Source organism: Ictidomys tridecemlineatus, chromosome 14 (assembly GCF_052094955.1).
Source record: "Ictidomys tridecemlineatus isolate mIctTri1 chromosome 14, mIctTri1.hap1, whole genome shotgun sequence".
Classification (NCBI taxonomy): Eukaryota; Metazoa; Chordata; class Mammalia; order Rodentia; family Sciuridae; genus Ictidomys; species Ictidomys tridecemlineatus.
The window spans coordinates 1294783-1308604 of NC_135490.1; the positions used below are offsets into that span (position 1 = coordinate 1294783).

At 58.6% G+C, this 13822-nt stretch overlaps 1 protein-coding gene across 7 annotated transcripts in view; it reads left to right on the forward strand.

Moving 5' to 3' along the window:
- The window catches only part of Myom2 (myomesin 2), an 83459-nt gene that overhangs the window by 4159 nt on the left and 65478 nt on the right, over nucleotides 1-13822 (forward strand). For 5 of the 7 annotated variants that reach the window (XM_078030726.1, XM_078030728.1, XM_078030727.1 and 2 more), the window contains exons 2-3: nucleotides 4802-7573; nucleotides 10761-10956. The gene's annotated coding sequence lies outside the window, so the exon portion shown is untranslated. The other 2 variants (XM_078030729.1, XM_078030731.1) reach the window with 2 other exon arrangements.

Genomic DNA, 13822 nt, shown 5'->3' on the forward strand with positions numbered 1-13822 from the left:
GACAGTTTTTCGAGGATCGGTGGCCTCCTGCACACACAGCAGACAGGTGCCCACAGCTTCCTGAAATCCCGGCCACCTTGCCAGACCACGTGTGGCTGTTGTCATTCTGTCATTTCAGTGCGTGAAGTAGCGCGTGATCCATCTGCACACCTATGTGTGTTTAGTTTGAAAAGTTCTTGGGGTTTTGGTTCTAATATCTGCTCTCCTGTTCTTCCACTTCTCAGGTCTCCTTCTGGGTTGTGCTTTTGGTTTTTTTCTTCATATTTTAACTTTCTCTGAAAAATCTTTTTTAAAAACTTTTTAGTTGCTTATGAACCTTTACTTTTATATGCAGTGCTGAGACTTGAACCCAGTGCCTCTCACACGTGAGGTGAGTGCTCCGCCACCGAGCCACACCCCGGCCCTCTTAAAAACCTTTGTGTCCTCCTTCCCTTCTATAGCTTTCCCCCCTCTCTTTTGGCCTTCTGTATCTTTAGGGCGTTATTTGCTGTTTTTAACCATTTCTTGTATTCCTATGGCTTAGTCCTGATTTCTAAAATGATTTAATTTTTTCCCAATTCTTCCTTGTGCTGTTAACTTATTCTGACTTTTATTTAATGATCTTTTATGAATCACATTTTTCTTAGTGTCTTTCACTTTCTTTTGAAATATAGTCTACTATTTGAGTGTGATATGAACTGTAGGGTGCTCTGTCTTCTATTTTCTTTACATAAGAACTTTGGTGAGACATTCGGATTTCTCTCTTTTTTTTTTTTTTTGAGATATCCAGTGTTGCTGGTGACAATGCCTCCCCTGTGCTGTAGGATGGGGGACTGTTCTCTTCCTGCAGTTCTGTACCCATGGCCCACTTCTCCTACTTCCTGTCCTGTCCCCTTCCCAGCTCAACTGAATTTTTTCAACATTGCCATATTGTTGGCGATCATTGTGACTCTCTACAGCCGAGTTACCATCACATGATCATTTTTTCAAAATCACAAAGTATTTTCGGTAATCACATTATTTAATTTTTTTTTTCTTTCCTGGCTTCAGAACCGGGCTTTCGAGTTTTGGTTTGGAGCTCCCTCTCGTGGACACAGTGACTATCCACCGAGGCAAGGTTGGCAGGGCTTCCCAAGGTGAGGACAGGGCTCAGGGCCAGCAGGGGTGGACATGAGTGCACTGACACCCAGGGGTCGGTGACTGTGTTGACAATGTGACTTCCTGAGTTCATGCTACTGTCCAGTGAAGGATGGACATACCATTTCCCAAATGACCAGTGTCCTACATCACAAAATTGCCAATGGGAAAAAAATGCAAAATGCATGAGCATGTGAAGGATTTTAATGTGACCAAGTATGGGAAGGTCACTGGTGTGCTGGGACTGCAGGCAGCAGCTCCTCCTCAGACACGCTCACTCCTATTGTTGGTGAGGTCACAGGTCAATGCACTGTTGTGCATCTGTCCAGGATGGATGTTTTCATGTTTCAACCAACAATTGCATGCGAAGCCATGTACCAACCCAGAGCCAAGCACCAGAGAGATGGGTGAGCACGCAGGAGTTCCACATTCCCTCCTGCTTCCTGCTGCCGTGGGGTCTTGCTATGTGTTCAGGCTCGCCTCCAACACGTGTCCTCCTGCCTCAGCCTTCCGAGTCGTGGGTTACAGGAATGCACCGCCGTGCCCATCTTTCTTTTTGTTTATTTCTGTTTACAAAATATTTATTTTCAATGTATACGATGGCTTCATAAACATGAGTAAAAGCTCCGTAAACAGGGACTTTGTGTTTACGGGAGGAAGAAGAATGGTCTTAGGGAAAAAGACAGAGAGAGGGAGAGAGAGGCCTCTCGAGAGCTTCCTTTTTCAAATGTGTCCAGACTTGTAAATGTCTACGGTTCTCCAGGTGCAAAGGCCCAGGCCTGTTTGGGCGGATAGAACAGAATGCACACAGAGGCCTCTGGGCAGCAGAGGCTCGCTCTCACCGCGGGGGGCTGGCCGTCCAGGGTTGAGGTGAGGCAGGGCCCTGTCAGCCCAAGGCAGGATCCTAGGGTGGAGGTGGGGTTCTCAGGTGGGGGGTGGGCCGTGGCCCCTGAGACCTTTTACGAGGCCGCCAATCCCACCATGAGGTTGCCCCCTGCCCTCAGCACCCCCAGCGCCCACCTCCTGGCGCCCTCCCCTGGGCTGAGGATGTCAGCACACTGGCCCCTGAGCGTGGGCACCGGTCCCAGTGGAGAATCCCGGCTACCTGGGCTGCCCAGTGCTTGCCTTCTGTCGATCACGTGCTGTGACGAGGGACGTGGCTCTGTGCCTGCTGTCCACTAGTTCTCGGCAGCTCCCCCTTTCACTCCAGAGTGGCCCCAGTCTGGATGTAAGCCGTGCAGCCTCCGATCCTGGCGGAACCGTGGGCGTCTGGGGCAGAGAGAGATCTCAGCTCTCTGTCCAACTTCTCCCTTCCTCCCGGCAGGAAGTCACTCAGGCCTCGTCCAGGGCCACAGTGGTGTGCTGTCTGACCGGGCCAGACTCCCTGAGTCATGTGCTGGACTGCATGGGGCCCTCTCCAGGACCCTGACCTGGCAGGTCGGCCCTCCAGGAGGCTGACTCACAGAGGCCGGGAAATCCAGGTGTGGGGATCCTAGTTCAGACCTGGGGGCTCATGCCCTGGCCCCTCTGGGCCCCAGTTTCCGCCCTCCTGGGGTGCAGCCAGGGTGTTGAGGGTGAGCTCCACTGCCCCGTGCCGGTCTGGGTGCCGCCTCTCTTGGCCTTGCCCACCCCTCCCTCTTCTGGAACCCAGGGCACACAGCTTGCCTCAGGCTCTATGCAGGTCAGGCTGAGCCTGTGCGTGATTGCCCACTTGCCAGAGTCCGTCCACCCCCCTTTGTAGCCACTCTCCTTGTGAGGACTGGCCTGATGTGCTACGTGGAATCTTTAAGCCTCTGGGCCCTTTCGGAACGGAATTCTCTTTAGCATGTTGGTCTGTGCCCTGGATCCCATTTCCTGGATCTTCTTTGGGACCTGGCTGCTGGCCACTTGTTCCTGTGTGATAGGCTCTGTCCCTGTGCATGATCATTCAGCACTGAACTGAGAGCCTGTTGGGGCTTAAACCAGCAGCATCTGTCTAAAATCACAAGACTCTGGGCGGTGGAAGAGCTCTCTCCAAGGACAGACTGACAGATACAGAGCCCTGCCCTTGACGGCCAGCTCGGGCCCTGTGGCCAGCACAGCCTCCCGCTTGGTGTGGTTATTAATGGCACTGTAGAGATCAAGTCCCCAGGAGCCCTGTGTGCGGAGCCCCCAGGAGAGTCCAGGGGCAGAAGCGGGCTTCCGCGCTGGGTGAAGACGCTCCTACTTGGCTTGCACAGCGTGCGAGGCATTCAGCCCCAGCTAAGGTCCAAACGAGTCTTTGGCCAAGTGGCATGCATTTTAGGAGGGAGTCTTTACCCTTCAGCCTTGACCTGGCCAGACGGGCAGCTCTCAAGGCTTTGGAAGCAGCAAAGAATGCACCCACCGCCGATCAGATGACAGCCCTGCGGCTCCAAATGTAGACGTGTTTCTGCCCAGCCTGCAGGTGATCCACGCCTCCCGCCCCCGCCTCATCACGCACCAGGCCGGCATGTCCTCTTTGGTTTCCTGTCTGTTGAGAACATCTTTATCCCCTTCCTAGTCCAGAGGGACTGTGCTGTCTGGGGGAAACTCCCCCTGCTCTGCTGGGTTCTGGGCTTCGTGCCGCCAAGGCCTGGGCACGTAGCACACAGTGACCACAGGGAGGCCGTGCCAGAGTCGGCACACATGGTGCCTGAAGGGCGCAGAGCTAAGCCCTGCTGACAGGTTTCCTAGGATATGTTTTGATTTACAAAATATGGAAAAACCTTTGCACTATATCACAGAGTAACGCCAAACAACGAGCCATCTAGTGGCAGCAGAGTGGGGAAGAGCGTGACCGTGTCACATGGAGTTTCTGGCTGCCGTGGGCGGGGGTGACTCGGCTAGTTTAAGTGTTTTGTTGTTTTACTCAACAAGGATTTGCTGAGCGGGTTTTGTGTGCCAGGTTTAAGGAAGGGCCTGGGACTCCACAGCATCCCCGTTCGAGGTGGGCTGGGACAGCCGCTGTGACGGACAATGCTTGGCATCCAGACGTGGGCCCGAAGGGAAGGAACTCGGCCCGTTGGTCACCGGGGAGCCTAAGCCAGGTCAGCTGAGGCACCCCAAACCTGGTGCCTGTGCTGAAGTTTGAATGGAGGGGAAACGGGCGGAGAAGACCCTGGGGTGGGGGTGACAGTTCTGCAGCATGGTGGGGGCAGGCCGTGCAGGGCCTCGAGCACTGATCCTCAAGCACTGATCTGGTCACAAGTGGCTTTAGAAGCGTGGGGGGACTTGCTCTGGCCTACATTGTCCTGGAGGGGACAGGGAGCTGGAGCACACCTCGGGGTGGGATGTCCTGCATCTACAGGACGCTTCACACTGACTGAGAGGGACAGAGCTGGGAGCAGTGGCTACCTGTGCCTCCTGGTGTGCCATTCAGCAGCACTCTCTGATGGCCCTGCCTGGCAGGCCACTGGACTCTGGGCAGGACGGTGCAGAGTGCCATGCCACTCGTAAGCAAGAATGGGGTGGGCACGTGCAAGCCCCAGGCGAGTGCTACTGGTATTCTGTCTCAGGGACCCCTGGGGCGTGTCCCTGCCCGTGTGGAGGGAGAGGCAGGCTGTGGACACTGTGGCCCCATGGTGCCAGGGTGTCCGGGTGCCATGGAGCTCCCTGGTCACCACAACCCCATCAGCTCCTGCTGAATGCTGCCCACTCCCTCTGATCTCATCTCTTTCCCCCGCAGTCTCCCCTGGAAGCTCCTTCCAGAGATGAGGAAACAGGCTGCCAGGTGTCCCTGAAACTGCCCAATGACGGTGACGGTCTCACTCTGAGCTCTGGGGACACTTCTGCAGCCCCAACACGTCTCCACCACGATGCCCCACTCCCGCTCTTCTGCACCAAGAGGCTTCGTCCTTGCGTTGGGAAGAGCTCTGAGCGCCGGGCAGTTGGCTATCTTCTGAAACCCGTAGGACCACGTTTTGTTTCTGAGGCCAATGTGTGGAAGTTGTCAAAATATCTTCAAGAATAATTTTATTTCTTGCAAATATTGAAAATGATTCTCCTGATTTGAACATCAGTTTTGGCCTTGTGCTTTAAGAGCATAATTCTCAGGACTCCACTTGGCCAACAACCATAGGACCCCAGAGTCCTGCAGGAGGAAGACACCCCCTGCTTTGTGGTCCCCTTTTCTAGGTCACATGACATTTCTCACTGGTCATTTAGCAAGTTGGAAATTCCAGCTGTGGATCAGGATGCACCTTACTGACTAGTCCTTAGTAGCAGTCAGGATTCTTCTTTTTTTAATTCTACAAACTGTTTTGTTTACTACCTCTACTTCTAACATAATTCGTGCACTTCTAAATATCAGGTGTTCCAAATAGGACTCCAGTTTGTCCACTGTGTACCTAGTAGTGCTGGATCAACTACATACATGTAACCGTGGTTATATCTGAAAGGAACATTCTGTCCTAGAATACGCCTTTCTTCCACTCTGTGTCACGTGTGACGTGGGCAATGTGTCACTCTGATGTGATGTCATAATTCCACTTCCAAAAAGCCTTTTCAGAAGGTCTCCTTTCTAGGAATTTTAGCACAACCTCTGCCCCACAGCTCACCCTCTGGCCTGTGCCAGCTGCCGCCCACCCTCTGGCCTGGGTGGAGGACCCAGAGGCCTGGGAGCAGCCACCTCCCCTTCCCACTGGGCTCATCTTGCAGTTGGGATTCTTTGGACACACAGGAGCCCACCCGAGGAGCTTCAGCAGAGACAGCTTGTCCACCCTGCTGCTGGAGACCTAGGGGGAGGGCCGCATCTCGGCGGAGCGTCATCTCTGGGTCTGTCTCGCTGTTCTGCTTCTGGGTTCCAGTCAGACTCAGGGCCACTCCACCCAGGGCGACAGCGGGGTCCTGGGGAGCCAAAGTTTGGGCCCACAGATCTGTTACCTTCGCAGAGGCGAAGGCACAGCCTCTCCTGCCAGAGCTGGCCTCTGTCCTTCAGGGCCCTGCCCTGAGGGTGGTGGTGGGAAAGGTCATTCTTTAGAATCAGCTTCCCATGTCACAGAAGAGCACGTGGCCCTGGGGCTCCCGTGACAAGGGGTGACAGCCCTGGGTCCTCTCAGGAGGAGTCCCTGTGAGAGACCAGAGCTGGGCCCACGTGACTGGGACCCGCAGCACCGAGCAGCCCCCGCGGGTGGGGTCCAGGAGGAGGGCGGGTTCGGGTCTTCCAAGGAAGGGACTGACCAACAGGAGCAGCTCGTCTGACTGCTGTCAGAGTCTGGAGGCCGTGTCCCCGGTCTCCACTCATATGTTCAGGTCCTCAAACCCAAGGGGAGGGCCTCAGGAGAGGGTTCTGGGAGGGAAGAGGCCCTGAGGCTGCAGGAACCTGGGGGAGTGGGGCTGGTGCCTTAGAGGAGGCACCGAGGACGGCCCCCTGGCCTCCACCATGTGGTGGGCCTGGTCCGGGAAGCAGGAGCTGCGTGGACATGGCTCCCCGGGATGGTGGTCCTGGACTCCAGCCCCAGAACTGTGAACAGCTGCTATCTCGGCCGTCAGCCACCCCACCGAGGTCCCCACGCACCCTCCTGAAGTCACAGGAGGCTCAGCAGACACCTGCGGAATTGAAGGTCAGGTGTTGGGAGACCCAGTCCTGTTGCTGGAGCACTGCCCCAGGGGCTGTGAGGCCAAAGACAGAGGTAGCCCATCCAGAACCGGAGGAATGTGGTCCTGGTGGCAGCAAGACCAAGGGATTCCTGAACTTGGGGCCAGGGGGGCAAATGCATTGGGACAAGAAGGACTTTGTCCTCTCCAGGGTACTGCCGGTGCGTCTCCCCTAACCGGAGTCAGGCACAGTCCTGGTGCAGGTGCAGGGCTGAAGCGCAGGTGGGTTGTGCATTTACAGTTTGCTGGGAAACTGCAGGAAGACCAACGGGCCACCTGGGGCAGTGCTGGTGGTCATGGCTGAAGACGGCTGTCTTGTGTGGGGCGGGGTCCATAGTGAGGCCCCTGGGATACTGAGGGAGGAAGGCCCAGAACACAAGAGCCCCTGGTCAGGGACCCGGGGAGGGGACGTGGAAGGCCCTCCTTCTCCAGTGCTGCCTCTCCCGACTCATCCACTGGCCTGGCTGGCTCCCGGGTCTCCTGGCAAACCACAGGTAGAGCACGGAGGCATTTTTTAAGGTTCTAGGCACTTCTCGTGTGTGATTTTCTAACAAACTCACAGGAGAGTGGCTACTGCCCACGTTTTCAGATGGGAGCCGGCTCTGTGAGGCTGCTGGCCGAGGCTCACAAACCAGTCTGGATGCAGCTCGCAGATCCTCAGGAGGCCCCTCTTCTTGGCCACAGCACGGTGCCAGGTGTGCGCTATTTATATTTGGACACACACTGCGCAAAGTGACGGACACCAGTGATCATGGTGCAGCTCAGCGGCAGCACACGTCTGTGTGGTGACTCTGATCGAGACCTGGTCTGTGGAGAAGGCCTGCCCTGGCCATGGCAAGGAGATCCTGCTGAGTGGCCTGAGGTAGACCCAGTGCAAAGCGAGGTCGTTTCTGAAATTAAAACACATGCACTACACACAGGGCTGCCAGCTTCCCTTGTCCACCCTGGGGGAGGTGCTAGTGGACAGTGTGAGATCATCAGCCCTGGGGGGAGGTGCCAGTGGACAGTGGGAGAGCTCATCAGCCCTGGGGGGAGGTGTCAGTGGACAGTGGGAGATCATCAGCCCTGGGGGAGGTGCCAGTGGACAGTGGGAGATCTCATCAGCCCTGGGGGAGGTGCCAGTGGACAGTGGGAGAGCTCATCAGCCCTGGGGGGAGGTGCCAGTGGACAGTGGGAGCTCATCAGCCCTGGGGGAGGTGCCAGTGGACAGTGGGAGTTCATCAGCCCTGGGGGAGGTGCCAGTGGACAGTGGGAGCTCATCAGCCCTGGGGGAGGTGCCAGTGGACAGTGGGAGATCTCATCAGCCCTGGAGGGAGGTGCCAGTGGACAGTGGGAGAGCTCATCAGCCCTGGGGGAGGTGCCAGTGGACAGTGGGAGATCTCATCAGCCCTGGAGGGAGGTGCCAGTGGACAGTGGGAGATCTCATCAGCCCTGGGGGAGGTGCCAGTGGACAGTGGGAGATCATCAGCCCTGGGGGGAGGTGCCAGTGGACAGTGGGAGATCATCAGCCCCTGGGGGGAGGTGCCAGTGGACAGTGGGAGATCATCAGCCCTGGGGGGAGGTGCCAGTGGACAGTGGGAGATCATCAGCCCTGGGGGGAGGTGCCAGTGGACAGTGGGAGATCATCAGCCCTGGGGGGAGGTGCCAGTGGACAGTGGGAGATCATCAGCCCCTGGGGGCGAGGTGCCAGTGGACAGTGGGAGATCATCAGCCCCTGGGGGGAGGTGCCAGTGGACAGTGGGAGATCATCAGCCCTGGGGGGAGGTGCCAGTGGACAGTGGGAGTTCATCAGCCCTGGGGGGAGGTGCCAGTGGACAGTGGGAGATCATCAGCCCTGGGGGGAGGTGCCAGTGGACAGTGGGAGATCATCAGCCCTGGGGGGAGGTGCCAGTGGACAGTGGGAGAGCTCATCAGCCCTGGGGGAGGTGCCAGTGGACAGTGGGAGATCATCAGCCCCTGGGGGGAGGTGCCAGTGGACAGTGGGAGATCATCAGCCCTGGGGGAGGTGCCAGTGGACAGTGGGAGAGCTCATCAGCCCTGGGGGGAGGTGCCAGTGGACAGTGGGAGATCATCAGCCCTGGGGGGAGGTGCCAGTGGACAGTGGGAGAGCTCATCAGCCCCTGGGGGGAGGTGCCAGTGGACAGTGGGAGATCATCAGCCCCTGGGGGGAGGTGCCAGTGGACAGTGGGGGCTCATCAGCCCTGGGGGGAGGTACCAGTGGACAGTGGGAGTTCATCAGCCCTGGGGGGAGGTGCCAGTGGACAGTGGGAGTTCATCAGCCCTGGGGGAGGTGCCAGTGGACAGTGGGAGATCATCAGCCCCTGGGGGGAGGTGCCAGTGGACAGTGGGAGAGCTCATCAGCCCTGGGGGGAGGTGCCAGTGGACAGTGGGAGATCATCAGCCCTGGGGGGAGGTGCCAGTGGACAGTGGGAGAGATCATCAGCTCTGGGGGGAGGTGCCAGTGGACAGTGGGAGAGATCATCAGCCCTGGGGGGAGGTGCCAGTGGACAGTGGGAGATCATCAGCCCCTGGGGGGAGGTGCCAGTGGACAGTGGGAGATCTCATCAGCCCTGGAGGGAGGTACCAGTGGACAGTGGGAGATCATCAGCCCCTGGGGGGAGGTGCCAGTGGACAGTGGGAGATCATCAGCCCTGGGGGGAGGTGCCAGTGGACAGTGGGAGATCATCAGCCCTGGGGGAGGTGCCAGTGGACAGTGGGAGATCTCATCAGCCCTGGAGGGAGGTGCCAGTGGACAGTGGGAGATCTCATCAGCCCTGGAGGGAGGTACCAGTGGACAGTGGGGGCTCATCAGCCCTGGGGGAAGGTGCCAGTGGACAGTGGGAGTTCATCAGCCCTGGGGGGAGGTGCCAGTGGACAGTGGGAGATCATCAGCCCTGGGGGGAGGTGCCAGTGGACAGTGGGAGATCTCATCAGCCCTGGGGGGAGGTGCCAGTGGACAGTGGGAGTTCATCAGCCCTGGGGGAGGTGCCAGTGGACAGTGGGAGATCATCAGCCCTGGGGGAGGTGCCAGTGGACAGTGGGAGATCATCAGCCCTGGGGGAGGTGCCAGTGGACAGTGGGAGATCATCAGCCCTGGGGGAGGTGCCAGTGGACAGTGGGAGATCATCAGCCCTGGGGGGAGGTGCCAGTGGACAGTGGGAGATCATCAGCCCTGGGGGGAGGTGCCAGTGGACAGTGGGAGATCATCAGCCCCTGGGGGCGAGGTGCCAGTGGACAGTGGGAGATCATCAGCCCCTGGGGGGAGGTGCCAGTGGACAGTGGGAGTTCATCAGCCCTGGGGGGAGGTACCAGTGGACAGTGGGAGATCATCAGCCCTGGGGGGAGGTGCCAGTGGACAGTGGGAGTTCATCAGCCCCTGGGGGGAGGTGCCAGTGGACAGTGGGAGATCATCAGCCCCTGGGGGCGAGGTGCCAGTGGACAGTGGGAGATCATCAGCCCCTGGGGGGAGGTGCCAGTGGACAGTGGGAGTTCATCAGCCCTGGGGGGAGGTGCCAGTGGACAGTGGGAGTTCATCAGCCCTGGGGGGAGGTACCAGTGGACAGTGGGAGATCATCAGCCCTGGGGGGAGGTGCCAGTGGACAGTGGGAGTTCATCAGCCCCTGGGGGGAGGTGCCAGTGGACAGTGGGAGATCATCAGCCCCTGGGGGCAAGGTGCCAGTGGACAGTGGGAGATCATCAGCCCCTGGGGGGAGGTGCCAGTGGACAGTGGGAGTTCATCAGCCCTGGGGGGAGGTACCAGTGGACAGTGGGAGATCATCAGCCCTGGGGGAGGTGCCAGTGGACAGTGGGAGAGCTCATCAGGCCTGTGCAGACTCACCCTGGGTTAGGGTGCACGTGCCAGGGAACCCGCAGCACAAGGGGACTGAGCACTTAATCAGAGACAGGCGAGTGTGGACAGCCACCAGGAGGGAAGTCAGTGGCTATCCTTCTGGTCAGCAGCCGGATAGCCCCTCTGCTTCCTGGGAGTGAGAGTGCATGCTGGGGCGCAGGATGGACACTTCACACTTTCTAATTTGATTCCCCTACAGCCGGACGTTGCCCTCTTGAGACCAGGCCAGTGATTTATGATGGGGCTCTCATCTGGGAGAGGCAGGCCCGTGTGCCTAAATATAGCGCCTCCTCAGGCCATAAATGGGAGGAACGACGGGGCTCCAGAGCCAGAGCCTAGGAAGCTAGGTGACCGGGCGGCAAGAGCCTCTCTCCTCTGTCACCTCCTGTAGTTGGGTAAGTGTCCCGTCGTCTCACCCTTGCTGGGCGGTGGCTTTGGGGGAAGAGCCACCGTGGGGTGGACCTGGTGCCGGGTGAGGTCTCCCAGGCTGCTCTGTCCAAGACCCCCTTCAGGGAAGCAGAGCATCACCTCGGGGGTCTGGGTTTCGTGGCGAGGCTTTGTGCTCCGCGAATCCTCTCCGCTCCCGGTGCTGGCCTGTGTTGCCATGCTGTTCTCCACCCCTCCGAGAAGCGGGTCTCTTCTGCAATCTGCAGCATTGCACAGATGTCCCTCTGTTGACCAGCACCTTTGGTTGTCACGAGGGTCTCAGAAATGAAAAGGAGGAGAGGGCAGATTTGCAGAAGGTAAGAAGCAAAGGGGAGGTGTTCTTAGGAAGAAGGGAGAGGAGGGTCACTTGGCTTAGACCCAGGGGTGGCCGCTTCCCGGAGGGACTCGGAGGCTGGCTCCGGATGAAGGTTTTCTCCAGGTCCTCCCGGCTGCCTGCTCAGCCCCGTGAGGAGCTGTGCATTCTGCAGGGCTGGCAGTTAGGCTTCCAGGAAAGGAGAGGGCTGGCAGCTGTGCTGAGGCCAGGCAGGACAGCCAGCAGGAGAGGGGCGGCTGACTTCCCTATCTCCCTGCCTCACGTTCTTTCCTGACTGAGTACAGGGAAGACAGGAGCCTGGAGCACGGGGCGTACACCTCTTCAGAGGTGTCCTCGTAAACAGGGCCCTCAGATAGACCTCTCGGGAGCCTGGCACTGACCTGCCGGTGGCTGCCCACTCCCTGCACCGACCGGCCCCTTCCTCCCTCTGGAGGGGCTTTCAGTCCCGGGCGCCCAGACCTTGACTCTTGAGCTGTCCAAGTGGCAGACTGGGCAGGGACTGGTGAGAGGCGCGTGCTCTGGAGGGGCGTCGAGTGTCGCTGTCAGCAGGCCAGCAGTGGACCTGTGGGAATGCACATGCCGTTCTTGGTCCCAGCAAGGGGACTCTGCAGTGGAACTGTGGAATTTTGAGAACTGTTGATTGAATTCTCACGCCCGTGACAACACGGTGGCTCCCCGGTTGCCGGAGAGCCAGCTGGTGCAGGAGGCAGTGTGGGATCCAGTTTCTCTGACTCTGCCCTATTGCAGCATTAGGGTGAGATTAGTCAGACTTCTCAGTAGCAGGAGGACTTTGTAGCTCTGAGGCTGGACTCCTGGAGCTCACGTTCTGGCTCTGGCAGGTTCCTGGAGGAGTTCTGGAAAATTTAGCTGCCAGAGATCAGACATCAAGCTATAGTTGATTGACCCCTATGTTTTTAAGGACTTTTGTGCTGTCATGATTTTTGATGACCAGTTTGGAAAAATCACTGGCCCACGTAACTCCCGGGGTGGAGGCACAGGAGAAGGGCCGTCACGGGACGCCAGGGCTTAGTCACCAGGGCCTCTCCGAGTGCCAAACCCCTGCCTTTCTCCCCCCGAGTGGCCTTCCCTCGGGAAGGGTGTGTCTCTGGGCTTCCACATCTTCAGCTGTAGAATCAATACTTTCTTTCACCAAATGGAAATAAACGGCTCTGAACTTGAAATGTCTTTGCAAATTGAAGCGGTGCCTGGCTGCATGAAAGAGGAGTTCAACAGGGCTCTTCCCAGGGAGGGCTCAGGACCAGGCATCCCCAGCCCTCAGTCCCAGGCTCCAGCACAGGCTTGGGTTTCATGGTGATGTCAAAGTCCCCAGTCGTGTGGGGAGCACTTGTGCGTGGCCCCAGAGCTAGGCCGAGTCGGAAAGTGGCCGGGAGTGGTCAGAAGACCAGCTGACGCCTGGGCTCTGCGGGACCTGGCTGGGTGGGGTTCCTGGGGACCTTCAGCTCACACAGGGCAGGGCTGCCACCAGTGTTATTTAACATGGCGGTGGACACACATGGCTGGGGCTTCAGGGATCTAGTTGCCACCTAGTGCAACTCTCTGGCTTTATAGGGAACGGAGCAGGGCCCCGGAGTGACAGAGGGCTCCGCTCCCAGGTCCCTGGGGGGTCGGGCTTCTGACAGCCCTGCACCATGGGCTCCACCAAGACCTGCCCTTTGAGGAGAGGCTTCTCCTGGCCTTGGGGGGCACATGTGCGACACGTAGCACAGCCGAGACCTCTTCTGCGGCGGGCCCCTTCCCAGCCTGGCAGCACAGTGGCACCGGGCACGTTCTCTTGAGGACCTCTGCCTTACGCACACCTGCCCAGGCTGCACCACAGAGCCCACACGGAGCTCAGCGAAGGTGCTTCCGGGTCTCGCCACACACAGTGCCGGGAGGGCAGGTACCCCAGCCTGGCCAGGGAAGCTCTGAGTTAGGAGGTGGCCGAGGCTCAGGCCTGGACATGGCTTGATGTCCTGCTGCCATGTCTGGCTGGGCAGAAGCTTGAGGAGGAGTGGAGTCCAGGGCAGCTTGGCGCAGGGGTCAGTGCGGGGTCAGGGTCCCCCTTCAGGTCCAGTGGTTCCAGGACCTGGGCTTGGGCAGCACGTGGCAGGTGCCCCCAGTGACCAGGGTGAACTTGTACAGGGCGGTGGCAGCATGTGGAGAGCACTTGGTGGCTCCTGAGTTTGATGTCCTGATGAGGAGAAGGACAAATGGGAACAGATGCCGCGAAGCCTGCCTCACCTTTCTCCGTGTCTGGGGGACACCTGTAGCGGGTCTGTGCCTCACTGTGAAGTGAAGTGAGCAAGCTCGGCCCCAGCTGTGCCCCACTTGTACTCAGGAGCCTTTGGGGACTTCTAGGCCACCGGACCACACGTCAGGTGGAGTCAGCAAGGTCGAGTGCTGATGGTGCAGGAGATTGACAGGCGTTCCCACAGCGAGAGGGTGCCGGTCCTCGCCCTAAAGACACGGCCATCTCCCTCCTCAGAGCGTGGTGGAGCCAG